The sequence below is a fragment of the Eretmochelys imbricata genome, chromosome 11, assembly GCF_965152235.1.
Source record: "Eretmochelys imbricata isolate rEreImb1 chromosome 11, rEreImb1.hap1, whole genome shotgun sequence".
NCBI lineage: Eukaryota > Metazoa > Chordata > Testudines > Cheloniidae > Eretmochelys > Eretmochelys imbricata.
Genome location: NC_135582.1, coordinates 3607102 through 3626819, shown reverse-complemented (window position 1 = coordinate 3626819; position 19718 = coordinate 3607102).

The window sequence follows — 19718 nt, the reverse complement described above, 5'->3', positions numbered from 1 at the left end:
TATCTGCGGTGAATGCAAAGCAGGACTGCTCTCCTCACGTCAGGGGTGTCCTTTTTGCTGCTTCTGCCTTCCCAGCAACTCTGTTTATTTTTTACCTCTGTCTTTTCTGTTGTTGTACAAAGGGGCCTTTACGTGGCTCAGTGGTGGGGGGGCTGGGATTGAGGCCTTGATTGTTAGCACTGTCATTTGGCACGGAACATCGCTGCTCCTTGGCTTCTTTCAACCTACATCCAAGGGAGAGAAAAGGGATAAGGTGGCTCTTATTTTAAAGGTGTATGAGACCGGAGAACAAGGGTATTTGCTTCAGCCTGGGTTTTAACTCACCACAGTAACACACTCCCGGCTGAGGAAGTAAAAGAATTTGTTGAACGATGAAAAGGCGAAATTCAATCAGCGTTGGCCAAAGGAATTTGGCCCACCGAGTGCTTTCCCGGGGCTGCTCAGTGCTCTTTCTGTAGTCACTGAACACCATTGGCAGGGATCTCCTGACAGGCTCTCTCTTCCTCTTCCAGGGATTATTACCCCTTTCCTGATTTCATTAGAAATTATGGTGTTTATTTTGTCCAGACTGGGGCAGAGGAGGAGGGGAAGGAAAAGAATAAATGGTCTGATTTTACACACTAAGCAAAAGAGAAATATTTTCCCTTGCTCTCCTTTCCAAAGCTTTCCCTTAGCTTGCAGTTAACCCTTTGGTTTCCCCCCCAACCTCCTTCAGTGAGGGCAGGGGATGGGTGGTGGAACTCGGAGCTGTCATGCCGATTAGATGCGTACTCCACTCACGCTGCTGTGGACCTATGTCAGAGCCCCCTCCGTCCAGCTGCTGTTTCGCAGATGACTAGACAGATCTATCCTAGAGTTATGTGATGGTTATACTGTAAGATCTTTGGGGCAGGGCCTGCCTCTCAGTATGTGACTATATGGTGCCTAGCAAAATGGAGCACCAATTGCACTTGGGGTCACTATGTCCTTCTGTAATATAAATCATACAAAGTGAGACATATGGGAGGAGAAGATTATCCCCACATCTGCCCACTGCAAGTGTCTGACCCCTTCCTCTAAAACATCTAGTGCTAGCTACTGTCAGAGACAAGACACTGATTGACACAGACCTTAGACTGATCCAGTCTGGCATTTCTTAAGGATCGATGGCCCTGATCCAAAGCCCACTGAAGTCAATGATCCCATTGATCAGACCCTAATTTTCTACTGCTTTGTGCCTTGTTCAGCAACAGCCAGCTGTGCACAGTGGATAGAAAATGCTCCCTAAATCAGAGCCTATTAACTACTCATTAACAGCCAGTCACATTATGCCCACAGGTATAAATGATGATAGCAGGTATGAAGCAGGGCAGATTCTGACCCTGCCTATATATGTTAAATGAAGACTTAAAGCTCACTAAGAGAAGAAAAGATTTCCCCCATAACATGCTTGTGGAGCACAAAATTGATTTTATGCCACTTTTGATATTCATAAAGTAAGATGAAAATTGAAGTATTAATAAATATATGCACTATCATTCAGCTCTAAAAGCAATTAAAATGCCAGACAAAATAACTGTAATACAAAGAAATGAATGCTCAAATGGTATTGACCAAACAGACTGCTGAATTTTGGCATTTACAGACCAGTCCTGTTGCTTTCAAACATTTTCGATTTGAAAACACTCAGCTAATATCACCGGAGAGACAGATGGCTGCTTCTGGATTACCCGTGAAGCATCCAGCGTTGCTATACAACAGCTGAGCGTAAGAAGTGGTTAGTCAAGTGTTCTGTCTGCAAATGAGTGGACATACTAAACGCTCGATATGCGCACTCAGTAAAGCTGACCAGAACATGATGAAGTTCAAAGTTGGAGCAAAAATTTTTGTTGACGTTTTGATGAAAAACAGAATAAAGAAAGAAAAGTTCAAGCAAATTTTAGGAAATCTGAGTTCCGCTAGCTCTAATATTTAGCCTAATTCTGAAGTGTCCCAAATGTGCCAGCACGAGTGGGCTCAGACACGATTACCTCAAATGAAAGCCCTAGTATTTGCAAAATATTAACCTCCCCCTCCCAATCTCCCCATATTCAATTTGTTCTAGTAACGTTATATTTAATCATTACAGTGGTGAACTGCATTTTGAAAATGCTAGCCGCTGCCTTGTCTGGAAGCTGGTTGTGTATTTATTTCTATTGCAGCAATGCCTGTGAGCCACAGTCACAAATAGGGTTGGCACCTCCAAAATCCAGAATAAACCCTCCACCCACCATCCTGACTCTTCCCTTTCTGTCCCAGGTGCCCCTCCCCCCACCAGCCGACCCTCCCCCCTTCCCCTCTCAGGCGCCCTATACCCCCTTATTCTGACCTTCCCTTCCCTCCACCAGCCCGACCCTCCCCTTCCCCTCTCTGGCACCCCTCTCCCCCACCATCCTGACCCTCCCCTTCCCCTCGCAGGAACCCTCTGCCCCCCTTATTCTGACCTTCCCCTCCTCCCACCAGCCTGACCCTCCCCCCTTCCCCTCTCAGATACCCTATCCCCCCTTATTCTGACCTTCCCTTCCCTCCACCAGCCCGACCCTCCCCTTCCCCTCTCTGGCACCCCTCTCCCCCACCATCCTGACCCTCCCCTTCCCCTCGCAGGAACCCTCTGCCCCCCTTATTCTGACTTTCCCCTCCCCCCACCAGCCTGACCCTCCCCCCTTCCCCTCTCAGGCACCCTATCCCCCCTTATTCTGACCTTCCCTTCCCTCCACCAGCCCGACCCTCCCCTTCCCCTCTCTGGCACCCCTCTCCCCCACCATCCTGACCCTCCCCTTCCCCTCGCAGGAACCCTCTGCCCCCCTTATTCTGACCTTCCCCTCCTCCCACCAGCCTGACCCTCCCCCCTTCCCCTCTCAGATACCCTATCCCCCCTTATTCTGACCTTCCCTTCCCTCCACCAGCCTGACCCTCCCCTTCCCCTCTCTGGCACCTCTCTCCCCCACCATCCTGACCCTCCCCTTCCCCTCGCAGGAACCCTCTGCCCCCCTTATTCTGACTTTCCCCTCCCCCCACCAGCCTGACCCTCCCCCCTTCCCCTCTCAGGCACCCTATCCCCCCTTATTCTGACCTTCCCTTCCCTCCACCAGCCTGACCCTCCCCTTCCCCTCTCTGGCACCCCTCTCCCCCACCATCCTGACCCTCCCCTTCCCCTCGCATGAACCCTCTGCCCCCCTTATTCTGACTTTCCCCTCCCCCCACCAGCCTGACCCTCCCCCCTTCCCCTCTCAGACACCCTATCTCCCCTTATTCTGACCTTCCCTTCCCTCCACCAGCCCGACCCTCCCCTTCCCCTCGCAGGAACCCTCTGCCCCCATTATCCTGACCTTCCCCTCCCCCCACCAGCCTGACCCTCCCCCCTTCCCCTCTCAGGTGGCCCCCCAGCAGCCTGACCCCCCCTCCCCGCCCCACTCACACTGGTGGCAGTGCAGCTGGGGGGGCAGGGCGGTTCAAGGTCTCGTTGCCTTTTACCTTCTATGCCCCTCACCCCTGTCTGGATGGGGACAAAGGCAGCCCCAGCCCCTGTCAAATCCAAGCAGCCGTGCTGGAGAGCTTAAAGGGCATTTGGATGTTTAGTCTGCAAGTGGCGTTGTGTGAAGAATACCACAGCACATCTTTACTGTGTGTTGGAGACAGTCTACGTTCTTTTCTTTTTTAGAATGAAGTTGTCGTTGCTCGGGTCCATTTGGCCTCTGTCTGATGTCAGAAGAAAAACAATTAAAAAATGCAGAATTTTGTCAACATGCCGAAGTTTCATGTGCTGAGAGAGCTTCAGCTTCGACAGACCATCAGACTGGCCTGATTGGAAGGAGTGGTTTGCACATTTTCGCATCGCAGCTAAACTCCACGAAGAGAGTAGGGAGGTGCAGATAAGTTCCCTACTCTATGCCGTGGGCAGGGAAGCTGAACATCTCTTTAAAGCCTTTGCCTTTGGAGAGGAGAGCCACAAAAATATGTCCGTTGTGGTGCTGGCTAGTTTTGACGAGCGCCCTACACCTCAGTGGAATGTGGTTTATGAGCGAGTGTGTTTCCACCCGCATGTTCAAAAACGTGGGGAGTGGGTGGGATCTTTTACAAGAGGATGATGTGACATGGCCGAGAACTGTCGTTTGGAAGACAAAAACGAAGAGCACATTACAGACAGAGTAGCGATTGGCAGCTTAAGACACGGGAGCGTCACACAAACTGCAAAATAAAGAGAGATTTGACCCTTCACCCAGGGACAGAAATGGCAAGACAATTGGAGACGATAAAAAAATTGAAATAGAAACCAGAGGTCGCCGGAGAGAAACCTACGGGAAGTGACTTACAAACATAGTCATGACAAGATAAAGCACAGCTTCAAAAAGCAATTGTAATAAATCATCAAAGATGTTGGAGTAAGGGCCAGGCAAAATCAAACACTTTTCAGACTAGATGCATAAGATGCATAAGATCACAGTCCAAGAGGTGATTGCCGAGCTAAAGGAACCAAATACTGTAACTGCACAAAAACTGGACATTTTGCCACTGTCTGACACACAAAGGTCATCCGGGAAGAGACCACTGAAAGTTAAGAGCCATTTTTTTCTGGGATCAATCACATGCAATGACACAGAGCCATCCTGGTGGGTGGAACAAAATATTTGTGGAACGACTGTAAATTTAAAATCGATGCAGGTGCAGGCCTTACAGTCATATCAGAAAAGACTTATCTCCATCAACCTCTCCCAGAGCTGAAACCAACAGATTCTGTCCTAAATAGCCCCGGAGGTATTTTGAACTGCATCAGACAAGTTTTCACAGCAACAACATACAAAGACAAAGGCTTTAATTTTAGTGTGCATGGGATTAAAGGATTGGAAACTGACAATCTCCTCAATCGCAATATGGTGGCATGATGGGTCTAGTGAGAAAGGTGGAAGACATTGATTGAATATTTGGTGATATCGCACTTTTAAAAGGAAATCCAGTAGAAATAATCTCAAGGGACAATTCTGAACCATATAATGTACATATGTTTCACAGAATTTCTATCCTGCTCCTTCATAAAGTAGAAAAGGAGTTCAAGAGAATGGAAAAGAATGCCATAATTAAGAAAAATCTCCGAGCCAACTGCACACCAATGGTGCCTGCTATAAAGCAAAATGGGAAAAACCAAATCTATGTGGCTCTTAAAGACTTAATGAAGCAGTTGTGAGAAAAATATATATATATGCTCCCAATACCAGAAGACTTCCTCCCTCATGTGGCAGGAGGTACTGTATTCTCCATGCTCGGTGTCTCAAGTACTTTCTGGCAAATTCCTTTAGCCAAGGAATTATTATTCTATTAATATTAATCTACATTTACAGGTAGGCAAAGGAAGAAAAATACTGCTTGAGAATTCAGATCTTGATTTAATGGTAAAACCTTGACATATGATGTTGACTGTTTTTTAATGGTTAGAAAGCTTAAACATTTTGAATCTTAGTATCTACAGTCATTAAATAATTATTGTCTAATGCCCCCCCATAATTTCCTATAAATGTGAAAATTCAAATGGATAAAAATAGGGAAAAATGCTTAAAACCCATATGTAGTGGGGCGGCTGCCCCACTCCAGTAGAACAAGGGTTAAAAGCAGCCCTGGAACCGGCTGCGGCTGGGATGCCGGAAGTCAGGGCAGCTGAGAAAGTAGCTGACCACAGGTGCGGCCAGCTCAGTTAGGGCCCAGCTGGCCCTGATAAGAGGGCTGGGGGCCAGCAGTCTCACTCTAGCCCTGGAGTGTGAAGGGCTAGCTGCCTGGGAGCAAGGTATCTAAAGCAGAGCAGTGCTGGGGAAGGGCAAAGGGAGCTGTGAAAGGTACTGGGGCTACAGAAGGGCAGCCTGGGAATAGGCAGAGGCAGCTGGGCCCAACCCCTTGCCAATGATAAGTGGTCATCACCCTGCAGTCTGCCCCAGTGAGTGGGGGCTAGATGACAACTGGCAGTTGCCACTGAGACAAGGTGGGGATAGAGGGTTGGGGGTTCTCCTGGGAGAAAGGGGGTACTGCTGGGGCACAACCCTGAGGTAAAGAGGGTACCAGGGTCAGGGAGGGTCACAGGACCTGAGGCAGGTGAGCCACCGACCAGCAGGAGGTGCCGCACCGGTGAATCGTCACTTTGCTACACCATATTTTTGCACAACTGTGAAATTTTAAGCAGATAAAAATAATAAAAATCCACTTAAAATAAACATGGAAACTATCTGTCAAAACTATAAAAAAATAAACAGAATTCTGCCCAGCTTTCCGATGTTCCTTCCTCTATAACATGCCACATGACTCCCCAGCACAAACTTTGCATGATCAAATATATTTCCTGTGGCGAGTTTGCACTTACAAAACTCCCATAAGCTTCCTGCTCCTCCAATCTTAGACATGTGCTCCCCATAAACCTTTCTTCTAGCCCTCACTTTCCAGGTCTCATGCATACCAAAGTTACTTAGTGAGCTAAGGGTTAACAATTGTGCGGTTTCCCGGCTGGATTCACTGATTTACAGTTGTTGTTATTTAATCCAAACACTGAAAGGGAGGGTAAAGAACAAAAAGTGTGTCAGCAAAGAAAGCCTGATCTCTCTGTGCTTTCTGTGCCCGGGTGACAGATACCACATTGGAGATCAGGGGGTCTAAATATTTGCCTCGCCGTTTACAATGTTCAACACAAGGCAGGTGACTCAGCCGCAAACACCATTTGCGTGCGCAGGGACAGTGATGAAATATACACAAAGTGCAATGTGAAAAGAGGCTGACCTCATCTGTGTTTGCACAAGCCAGAAAGAAACAGAGGCTGAGCTTTGCAACCAGGAGAGGCACCAATGTCCTATGCACACAGAGCTATTACACAGAGCAGTTCATCCAGTAATCCCAATGATTACGGTCTGCATTTGTTAGTAGCCTGCTTGGACAATAAGGGACAGATCCTCAGCCGGTATAAATGGGTGTCACTCTGTTAATGGAGGGTTACTGATTTGCATCAGTTGAGGATCTGGCCCTCTGTAGCCCGTGAATGTGTTCAGAATCCCAAAGGCAGTGTGCTGCACAGGGCATTTTGGTTGCAAACCCTACACCTTGTGGCAGCTCGGATTTTGGTTGGTGACCAGTGCAGCTTTTGCCAACAAATTCTCTCTTCCTTCCATTTTCTTACCCACTCCAAAATTAATGGAGTAGTGAATTTCGGTGTTTGTAAAATGGAAGGGGAATTGGAGTGAGTTAGAACAGAAGCCTGATAAATAGTTCCAAGTGAATCATTAACTGGACTAACCACACCTCTCTGCTCACCAAAGGCTGAATTTTAACCTTGCAGTCTGCCCTGATTCATGGGCACCGTGTAATTGCATTTCCCTAGGAGCAGAGAATAATAATTGCCCCAGTCTTTTCCCTGCTTCTGCTGACTTCCCTCCTCCCTGCCAATGCAGTTTTAAATGCCATTTAAATGCCACTGCAATACAAGTGACACCAGCCCTTCTGCAGATCACCTTTATATCCCAATGAAGATTCAACAACCAGAGCATGAGGCTTCGGCCCGTTCACAGTCAGACACTAGAACTGGTTTAATTAAGGTGCAACCTCTCTTAGTACCATGGATGAGTCTCAAACCAGAGTCTTCAGTCAGTGAGGGACAATTCTACCAGTGGTGCCAAAAGGGGAGTCTCCATTCGTCTGGCTGAACTAGTAGGGATTTTGCCAACCTGATCACCACCTGAAATTGGTCTTTGCCAATCAGACCCCAAGTTCTGAGATGGCCAAAATAGATGGTATGGTTTAGTTAGCTATATAACTACTGTAACTTTGTTTTTTCTGTCTTGCATGTTTACATTTCTAAGTAGTCTGCTTCTGTTGCTGGGACAGCTGGCATGTGAGTTAGCAATGTTGTCGCATGCAACAGAGGAGATAGACACACTGTGCTCTCTCCTATGGAGACTTTACTTCTGTTTGTTCTTTTTGTTGTTGTTGTTGTAGTCACTCAAGAGTGAGAGTATCAACATCAGGACAGACTGTTAGGAACCAGGGCACAAACCCCCAGTTGGTTGTGAGTTCTGTACTTAGATTTCACCAACCAATTAAGTGTGAACTCCTCAGGCACTATAACAGCCTAAACATGGAGTCACAGACAGTCCCCTCGGGTAATCCAAGCTACCGCAGCACCCAAGTGAGCCTGCCATTGTGATAGATGCTCTCTTACACCAAGAAGGGTCTCCCAGGCCCAAAGGACCAGTCACTTATCTAAGGGAGTCTCAGACCAAAGACAACATTTGTAGCCAATCCTTTAATAACCTATATAAAGATTTATGAAATAGGAAAAGGAAATGAGTTATTTACAAAATTAAAGTAGATAAACATATATATATATATATATATACACACACACACACATAAATGAGTTACAATCTTGAGTTTCTGAAAGTAATAGAAGATTTTCTCTAATAAGCAAGCTCTATATATCCTTTAAGATGAACCCAGACTAAGCAACTGGGGATCTCTTGCTTATGCCTAGAAACCTTCCCCTCTACCCAGAGTCCAAATAGCAGAGAGATAACCAGTTCCTTCTTGCTAGGGATTTTTATCCCCCTATGCTCTGAGGTAAAAATTCAGCTGATGACTTTTGTCCTCTTTAATGTCCCACAATAGTCTATCTGGTGTTGACGGACCTTCCCTTTTGGGAAGGACATAACACCTTCTGTTGCAGATCAGCAGTTCACACTAATTAATGTCTCTCTCCTGTCTGGTGATTTACACGGACACAGAGGTTCAAATACAGTTCATAGAATCATAGAATCATAGAATATCAGGGTTGGAAGGGACCTCAGGAGGTAATCTAGTCCAACCCCCTGCTCAAAGCAAGACCGATCCCCAATTAAATCATCCCAGCCAGGGCTTTGTCAAGCCTGACCTTAAAAACTTCTAAGGAAGGAGATTCCACCACCTCCCTAGGGAACGCATTCCAGTGTTTCACCATCCTTCTAGTGAAAAAGTTTTTCCTAATATCCAACCTAAACCTCCCCCACTGCAACTTGAGACCATTACTCATTGTTCTGTCATCTGCTACCACTGAGAACAGTCTAGAGCCATCCTCTTTGGAACCCCCTTTCAGGTAGTTGAAAGCAGCTATCAAATCCCCCCTCATTCTTCTCTTCCGTAGACTAAACATCCCCAGTTCCCTCAGCCTCTCCTCATAACTCATGTGTTCTAGTCCCCTAATCATTTTTGTTGCCCTCCTCTGCACTCTTTCCAAATTTTTCCACATCCTTCTTCTAGTGTGGAGCCCAAAACTGGACAAAGTACTCCAGATGAGGCCTCACCAGTGTCGAATAGAGGGGAACCATCACGTCCCTCGATCTGCTGGCAATGCCCCTACTTATACACCCCAAAATGCCATTGGCCTTCTTGGCAACAAGGGCACACTGTTGACTCATATCCAGCTTCTCGTCCACCGTAACCCCTAGGTCCTTTTCTGCAGAACTGCTGCCTAGCCATTCGGTCCCTAGTCTGTAGCGGTGCATGGGATTCTTCCGTCCTAAGTGCAGGACTCTGCACTTGTCCTTGTTGAACCTCATCAGATTTCTTTTGGCCCAGTCCTCCAATTTGTCTAGGTCCCTCTGTATCCTATCCCTACCCTCCAGCGTATCCTCCTCACCTCCCAGTTTAGTGTCATCTGCAAACTTGCTGAGGGTGCAATCCACACCATCTTCAGGATAATTTTTGCTCAAATATTACCTTTCAGTATGGCATACAGCTGTTATAAGTGAAACTAATGCAGGCAGCCACTCACAACCGTTCAATAGAGTCTAAACACTAAACCCATTCTTATAATTCTTAATACCCTTTTTAACAATGCTAACACACAGGGGAGCCCGACTGATTCCAGCTATGTATTTGTCAGTGATCAGTTGAGACATGGGGACTTCGGCACGAGCTGACGCCTAGTCTGCCAATGTCACAGTTGCTTCCTATAGTATAAAATAAAAGTCAATCAGATGCCCAGGGCATGGGAGGAACACTGATCAGTGTGTGTGGGTACGGAGAAAGGAAAGGGATTTTGATCGATAAATAACTCTGAACGTTTGGAAGACTTGGCATCATTGGAGTAAAGCACCCTATATAAAGCATGCTCCTAAGTGTTCTTGGACTCCTGTTATTAACGTTGCCGTGGTGTTGCTGACCATGCTGACCCAGACATAGGGATAAACTCATCAGAGATCAGGCCATGTCTGATTATATTCGACCATATCTCCAGCACATTTTTGTTCTTCTAATCTCAAGTTATGTGACGGACGTGGCAGAAAGCCTTGTGTCATTACACTCAGTGCTGGTATTATCGATATTCCCCGGGATACACAGGACGGGAAATACAAACACAGAACAGACTTGTTTTCAGCAGTTGTTCCCAAAAGCTGAGGAAAGATCAGAGGCAGGATCCTGCCTGAAGATGGCACTCTTCCATTCTGGGGTAAGTGCAATGTTTTTTAGGGGAGTATTTTATGTATCAGAGAAAAGGGTAGGAGGGGAGAGTGGATGGGGTAAGGAAACTGACAAGGAGATGAAGAGACAGTTGCCACTAGGGTGCAGTTTCGGCAGCTCCTTCAATGAGGTTCACAAACTACGGCAAGTGGTTTATTGGTCATGTTTGTGCGGCATGGGTATTGACGTAGCACTGGGTAATCTCCCAGAGTTCTGTCCCAGCATGCATGGGACCCTGTGGAAGTCTTGAGATGGGCCCTCCAGGTACTGGTCCCTACTCTGGTTGTTCTGAAGTCCTATCGGGAGTTTGGAGGGGATGTCCCCAGGATATGAGCTAAATATTCCATAAGGGAGAGAGTAAGAAAGCTCTCCTTCTGAACTTGGGTGAGCTCAAGGGCCAGACTCATCCGGGAGACAGGGTGTCCTCGTGGATAGAGCACAACACAGGGACTCAGTAGACCTGGCTTGTATTCCTGGCTCTGCTACCAACCTACTGGCAAGTCATTTCATCACTCAGTTTCCGTATATGTAATATGGGATAAGGATACTGACCTCCTTCATAAAGCATTTTGAGATCTACTGATGAAAAGCAGTGGGTAGTGTTATCATTGTGGACAAGGATCCATTTAAATAACCATCTATCTCAGCAGTTCTCAAACTGTGGGTCAGGATCCCATTTTAATGGGGTAGCCAGGGCTGGTTTAGATTTCTGGGGCCTGGGCCAAAGCCTGAGGGCTTCCGCCCTGGGAGGTGAGGCTCAGGTCACAGGCCCCCTGCCTGTCACTGAAGCCCTTGGCTTCAGCTTTGGCCCCTCCGGCCCAGGATGGTCAGCTTGGGCTTTGGCTTTGGCCCCCCTACCAGGGGCAGCGGGGCTCGGGCAGGCTCAGGCTTCAGTCCCCCCTCCTGGGATCATGTAGTAATTTTTGTAGTCAGAAGGGGGTCGCGGTGCAATGAAGTTTGAGACCCCCTGAACTATCTGAGCCAAGGCATGTTCTAACCCATCAGCCCCTTTCCACACTTACTTATGCCCTATAGATTCCACCATCACATACGGAACTAACTGGGTTTTTTATTGGCTTAGGAATGAACAAACCATGGAGACTGAACTCCCCTGTTACCCTCAGAAGTGGCCTCTTCAAAGACAAGCTGGAATAACCCTGTGTGATGGAGAACCCTGGGCTGCCTTCAGTCTGAGACCTTTCACTTGAGCACCAGGATCACTTTAGGAAATGCTTCCCTCGTAGTTCAACTGGTTGGTACCAACTGGATTTTCTTTTTATGTGCTTGGTAGACATATCCACGTTTTTGGGGGAGGAGGGAGGAATCCTGTGTGTAAATCCTCTGGGGAATTGTGCAAAGACTTCTTTCCAACGTCCTTCCAAAGGATGGTATGAAGGCAGGGAAATGGAAAGCAAATGGCATGAAATGTGTCCCTGAGGAGCGGTGAATATTTCTGCTGTGTCCCACCAGGGGAAGGCTTAGAAATGTTGACACTTTTATTGCCTTCTCTTTTATTGTATGGCACTTTTTTTTCTCATTAGCTACATTTTGGTTTATACTGACTTAAACCATTTCTTAAGAGTGGAAGGCACACTCACTGAGTGCCCAGGCATGGAAACTGTTTCGAACTGGGACATGGTTGGCTGGCCGGGCCAAGGGAATATAGGACCTGACCAGAACCTCTCTCAATAGAGGGCCAAGTAGCTAGGAAAATGGCCTCCACCACAGACCAGGACCAAGACTGAACATTTCCATGGTGCTTTGCATGAGTTATTTCTTTGTGCATGCATTTTCTATAATGGATGAGCAGAACCCCACACACTGCTTAGAGTCTCGTACTTCTAATATGAGGATATGAAGGAAAGGGTAGGGACCTATGTCCCCACTGAGGGGAGATAACACCTCTTTCCATTGTCAGATGTGGCCATGCCTCAGTTTTCCTCTTGCTGTTTGGATAAACCCTCCAACTAACCCCCCCCCCCAACCTACTACCCTTTCTGGAGTACTTTACCCAGCAGTTTGGCTCTCCCCTGAGGCCTACAGGTGGTTTTGGGCCCTTTTCTTGAAGAGTTTCAACAGTTAATCCTATTCTCTTTGGGATTTCCCCCACACTGAGCAAAAGGGAACTCATATAGAGCCTCTCTTCCCAGAATTCCCTGATGTCAAGGCTAGAGATCCCATGTTCGTTCTGGGATGAACATGGAACAAGGCAGAGGCAGGCCTGTAGACTGTTTTAAAAGGCCAAATGGGCTGATTCCAAAGCAGTATTCATTGACTTCAGAAATGCCTAGAGGTCTGTACAGAGAGAGGCAGGCAGACAGATAGGAAAGCTGTGTGTTAGAGCGCTAGGTATTTTGGTGATGGGCACTTTGGGAATACATGTAACAACAATAAAAATAACGCTGAGGATTGATAGGAGGCTGATCCTCTTGCATATGCCAACAAAAATGCCAATTTGGTATTAAAGAAGACTTTTGTCTCGGTGTCTAATCCCAGACCTGAAGAAGAGCTCTGTGGGGGTTCCACAACCACCACTCCCAAGAGGAGGAGGAAGGTGGTGGTGGTCGGGGACTCCTTCCTCAGGGGGACTGAGTCATCCATCTGCCGCCCCGACCAGGAAAACCGAGAAGTCTGCTGCTTGCCAGGAGCTAGGATTCACGATGTGACGGAGAGACTGCCGAGACTCATCAAGCCCTCGGATCGCTACCCCTTCCTGCTTCTCCACGTGGGCACCAATGTTACTGCCAAGAATGACCTTGAGCGGATCACTGCGGACTACATGGCTCTGGGAAGAAGGATAAAGGAGTTTGAGGTGCAAGTGGTGTTCTTGTCCATCCTCCCCATGGAAGGAAAAGGCCTGGGTAGAGACCGTTGAATCGTGGAAGTCAATGAATGGCTACGCAGGTGGTGTCGGAGAGAAGGCTTTGGTTTCTTTGACCATGGGATGGTCTTCCAAGAAGGAGGAGTGCTAGGCAGAGACGGGCTCCACCTAATGAAGAGAGGGAAGAGCATCTTCGCAAGCAGGCTGGCTAACCTAGTGAGGAGGGCTTTAAACTAAGTTCACCGGGGGAAGGAGACCAAAGCCCTGAGGTAAGTGGGGACGTGGGTACCGGGAGGAAGCACAAGCAGGAGAGCGCGAAAGGGGAGGGCTCCTACCTCATACTAAGAAAGCAGGACAAACAGCAAGTTATCTCAAGTGCCTATACACAAATGCAAGAAGCCTGGGAAACAAGCAGGGAGAACTAGAAGTCCTGGCAGAGTCAAAGAATTATGATGTGTTTGGAATAATAGAGACTTGGTGGGATAACTCACATGACTGGAGTACTGTCATGGATGGATATAAACTGTTCAGGAAGGACAGGGAGGCCAGAAAAGGTGAGAGAGTTGCATTGTACGTAAGGGAGCAGTATGACTGCTCAGAGCTCCGGTATGAAACTGCAGAAAAACCTGAGTCTCTCTGGATTAAGTTTAGAAGCGTGAGCAACAAGGGTGATGTCGTGGTGGGAGTCTGCTACAGACCATAGAACCAGGGGGATGAGGTGGACAAGGCTTTCTTCCGGCAACTCACGGAAGTTACTAGATCACATGCCCTGGTTCTTATGGGAGACTTCAATCACCCTGATATCTGCTGGGAGAGCAATACAGCGGTGCACAGACAATCCAGAAAGTTTTTGGAAAGTGTAGGGGACAATTTCCTGGTGCAAGTGCTGGAGGAACCAACTAGGGGTAGAGCTCTTCTTGACCTGCTGCTCACAAACCGGGAAGAATTAGTAGGGGAAGCGAAAGTGGATGGGAACCTGGCAGGCAGTGACCATGAGATGGTCGAGTTCAGGATCCTGACACAGGGAAGAAAGGAGAGCAGCAGAATACGGACCCTGGACTTCAGAAAAGCAGACTTTGACTCCCTCAGGGAACTGATGGGCAGGATTCCCTGGGAGAATAACATGAGGGGGAAGGGAGTCCAGGAGAGCTGGCTGTATTTTAAAGAATCCTTATTGAGGTAACAGGGACAAACCATCCCGATGTGTAGAAAGAATAGTAAATATGGCAGGCGACCAGCTTGGCTTAACAGTGAAATCCTTGCAAAAAGAAAAGGAGGACTTGTGGCACCTTAGAGACTAACCAATTTATTTGAGCATGAGCTTTCGTGAGCTAAAAAAAAAAAAAGCTCATGCTCAAATAAATTGGTTAGTCTCTAAGGTGCCACAAGTACTCCTTTTCTTTTTGCAAAGACAGACTAACACGGCTGTTACTCTGAAACCAGTGAAATCCTTGCTGATCTTAAACACAAAAAAGAGGCTTACAAGCAGTGGAAGATTGGACAAATGACCAGAGAAGAGTATAAAAATATTGCTCGGGCATGCAGGAGTGAAATCAGGAAGGCCAAATCACACCTGGAGGGGCAGCTAGCAGGAGATGTTAAGAGTAACAAGAAGGGTTTCTTCAGGTATGTTAGCAACAAGAAGAAAGTCAAGGAAAGTGTGGGCCCCTTACTGAATGAGGGAGGCAACCTAGTGTCAGAGGATGTGGAAAAAGCTAATGTACTCAATGCTTTTTTGTCTCGGTCTTCACAGACAAGGTCAGCTCCCAGGCTACTGCACTGGGCAGCACAGCATGGGGAGGAGGTGACCAGCCCTCTGTGAAGAAAGAAGTGGTTTGGGACTATTTAGAAAAGCTGGACGAGCACAAGTCCATGGGGCCGGATGCAATGCATCTGACAGTGCTAAAGGAGTTGGCGGATGTGATTGCAGAGCCGTTGGCCATTATCTTTGAAAACTCATGGTGATCAGGGGAGGTCCCGGACGACTGGAAAAAGGCTAATGTAGTGCCCATCTTTAAAAAAGGGAAGAAGGAGGATCCTGGAACAGTCAGCATGGATTCACCAAGGGCAAGTCATGCCTGACTAATCTAATTGCCTTCTATGACGAGATAACTGACTCTGTGGATGAGGGGAAAGCAGTGGACGTGTTGTTCCTTGACTTTAGCAAAGCTTTTGACACAGTCTCCCACAGTATTCTTGCCAGTAAGTTAAAGAAGTATGGGCTGGATGAATGAACAGTGGATAGAAAGCTGGCTAGATTGTCGGGCTCAACGTGTAGTGATCAATGGCTCCATGTCTAGCTGGCAGCTTGTATCAAGTGGAGTGCCCCAAGGGTCGGTCTTCGGGCTGGTTTTGTTCAGTATCTTCATTAATGATCTGGAGGATGGTGTGGATTGCACCCTCAGCAAGTTTGCAGATGACACTAAACTGGGAGGAGAGGCAGATACACTGGAGGGTAGGAATAGGATACAGAGGCCCCTAGACAAATTAGAGGATTGGGCCAAAAGAAATCTGATGAGGTTCAACAAGGACAAGTGCAGAGTCCTGCACTTAGGACGGAAGAATCCGATGCACCGCTACAGACTAGGGACTGAATGGCTCGGCAGCAGTTCTGCAGAAAAGGACCTAGGGGTTACGGTGGACGAGAAGCTGGATATGAGTCAGCAGTGTGCCCTTGTTGCCAAGAAGGCCAATGGCATTTTGGGGTGTATAAGTAGGGGCATTGCCAGCAGATCGAGGGACGTGATCGTTCCTCTCTATTCGACATTGGTGAGGCCTCATCTGGAGTACTGTGTCCAGTTTTGGGCCCCACACTACAAGAAGGATGTGGATAAATTGGAAAGAGTTCAGCGGAGGGCAACAAAAATGATTTGGGGGCTGGAACACATGAGTTATGAGGAGAGGCTGAGGGAACTGGGATTGTTTAGTCTGCAGAAGAGAAGAATGAGGGGGGATTTGATAGCTGCTTTCAACTACCTGAAAGGGGGTTCCAAAGAGGATGGAGCTCGGCTGTTCTTAGTGGTGGCAGATGACAGAACAAGAAGTAAGTGTCTTAGGTTGCAGTGGGGGAGGTTTTGGTTGGATATTAGGAAAAACTTTTTCACTAGGAGGGTGGCGAAGCACTGGAATGGGTTACCTAGGGAGGTGGTGGAATCTCCTTCCTTGGAAGTTTTTAAGGCCTGGCTTGACAAAGCCTTGGCTGGGATGATTTAGTTGGGGATTGGTCCTGCTTTGAGCAGGGAGTTGGACTAGATGACCTCCTGAGGTCCCTTCCAACCCTGATATTCTCTGATTCTATGAGCTCCCAGTGTACAGCTATGATCAAAAGAGGTAATGTGGTCCTTGGATGCATAAACAGGGGAATCTCAGGTAAGAGTTGAGAGGTTATATCACCTCTGTATTTGGCAGTGGTGCGACCACTGCTGGAATACTGTACCCAGTTCTGTTGTCCACACTTAAAAAAGGATGTTGATAAATAGGAGGGGGTTCAGAGAAGCATCACAAGAATGACTGGATTGGAAAACATGCCTTATAGTGATAAAGTCAAGGTGCTCAACCTATTTAGTTTAACAAAGAGAAAGTTGGGGGTAATTTGGTCACAGTCTATAAGTACCTACATGAGGAACAAATATTTGATAATGGGCTCTTCAATCTAGCAGAAAAAGGTCAAGCAAGATCCAACGGTTTAAAAGTTGAAGCTAGGCAAATTCAGACTGGAAATAAGATGTACATTTTTAACAGTGAGGGAAATTCACAGTTGGAACAACTTACCAACGGATGTGGTGGATTCTCCATCACTGACATTTTTAAGTCAGGTTTGGATGTTTTTCTCTAACATATGCTCTTGTTCAAACAGGCATTATTTCAGGGACTTTCTTTGGCCTGTGCTAGACAGGAGGTCAGACTAGATGATCACAATGGTCCCATCAGGCCTTGGAATATATGAATCTATGTGAAAGGTGGCCTGAGTCAGATGACGGGAAGGAGCTCACTGCTGTGACAGAGGGCTCACCGGGTGGGCATCTCCCCACCATCAGTCACCCTGAAAGTCACTCCCAGGGTGGTTCTGTGCCAAAGGGTCATCGTGTCCCCTGAGTGCGAGCCATGTACAGCCAGGACATGAGCCAAGAACATCAGGGATGCATGTCTGGGAAGCTTACTGAACCAGCTGCTTTCCCCAGCAGCCATGTGACGAGCTAGGGCCCCTTAACCTCTCAGCAGATGCAGCGCCTGTATCTTGTCACAGGCTGGTTGGCGCATTTTGAAAATGTTGTCAAAAAACTAAGGAGAAACAATTATTAAAAAATATGTTTCCGACCAGCTGTGAGCCTTAGGGGATGTTGCTTTGTTACCAAAGCAACTGAAAAGCTTCTGGGTCTCCCCATCAGGAGCTAGGAGCCTGCATTGATTCTATTTTATTGATATCATTTTCTATGTCTAAATATGCATTTATCGTCATGGTCTTGACTGATCAAGAACATAAGAATGTCATTACTGGGTCAGACCAATCTAGCCCAGTGTCCTGTCTTCCAACAGTGGCCAGTGCCAGATGCTTCAGAGGGAATGAACAGAACAGAGCATTTATTAAATTATCCATTCCCTGTTGTCAAGTCCCAATTTCTTGTTGTTAGAGGTTTAGGAACACTCAGAGCATGGGGTTGCGTCCCTGACCATCTTACCTAATAGCCATTGATGAACCTATCCTCCAGGAACTTCTCTCATTCGTTTTTGAGCCCAGTTATACTGTTGGCCTTCACAACATCCCCTGGCAAGAAGTTCCACAGGTTGACTATGCCTTATGTGAAGAAGTATTTCCTTATGTTAGTTTTAAACCTGCTGCCCAATAATTTCATCGTGTGACTCCTGGTTCTTGTATTATGTGAAGAGGCCAAAAACAATGCCCTGTCCTTATTATGCTTATATTTTCTAACCCTTCCCCACCCTGCATCTGTTTTTAGATTATAAGCTGTTCAGGGCAGGAATTTTAGAAGTGTCCAGCGCTGAGCACAATGGCAGTCCGTTGTCAGATGTCCCTGAGACACTGCTGTAATAAACATGATTAATAAAGAAATAATCATGAGTGCTGGGCTGTGCACGATGGTTGGTCATGGTAGGGGTCGGTCAGAAGCATGGGGGATGCACACTGGTTTATTATGATAGGGTTGCTCAGAAGTTCAGATGATGCACACTGGTTTGTTACAGGAAAATCAGTCAGCAGCACCGGACTGCACAATTTTCATTTATTTTTGCTGTTGGCATGTTGGCTTTCTTATAGCCACTTACAAAGAACAATGTGAACTTTGCAAACAGATACAGTCGTATCAAAACACACCCCCGGGTCATAGTTTGCAGCTTTTCCCTTGCAAAGAAGCAACATGCCTGCCTGGTCTCAATGCAAGAGCCAGCCCCAGGCAGCCAAGTGGGCAGACCAAACCCTGACATTGCCCAACATATAACACTGAATTAGACAGCAATCAAAATGTTAAAAACACAGTGACAGAGGATATGTATCCTTAGTCCATTAAAAATAGCTTATTTGAAAATATTTTGTATTTTAATAAAGTAGAACAGACAGGATATAAATGCTATAAACTTTCCACTGGAAGTGAACATTGCTGGCATTCCATTAGCTTAAAAATTATGACTCTTTCAAGGGCTGACTAATTTTTGCTCCTTTTAGTTTACAGAAGAAATGGTATGTTGGGTGTTTCACTTGCACAACCAATGCAAAGGGGTATGCTTTAAAAAGTAGCCCACTTTTCCACAGCTTTTTCTAGGTCAGTAGCAGAGTTACACCCCTTCCCCCCCCCACACACACACTGTAGTATTTCTTTGATGTGCCAGGATCTCTTGCTCCTTGAAGTCTCTTCTTCTGAAACCAGAGTGAAAGTTCTGTGAGACACACGTCAGAAGAGAGACCCATTGTGACCAAGTTCAGCAGAGAAAGGGGCTTCTGATTTTTGGAGACCTGATTTTTTGATGTGGTGGCAGTTTCAGAAACAAAACAAATTCAGGTCAGGTCAAACCAATCTGAACCTGAACAAAATCTGAACTTTTCTGGATTTGTCGGTGAATTGAAAAAGTCCATTTTGGATTGGTTCAAAAGCAGAGATTTGAACCTAGGGCTCTCCTATTCCCAGGCACTAGCCTGCCCCCTAGGTTAACGGCAGAGCAAACCCACTAATACCACAACCCCTTTCTCCTCCTTCAGCTGCTTTTCAGCCTGGCCAGAACTATTTGTTAAATTTGCTGACCAAAACAGCATTTTTCAGTGAATAAATTATTCATCTGAAAAGTGTCACCCAACTCTAGTCTTCAGTACAACAGACTGGAAGTAGCAGAATTGAACGGGATCTCAAAAGACAATGGTGTAAGCACCAAAGTAGTTAAGTTCCTGTGTGTCATGCTGCAGCATCAC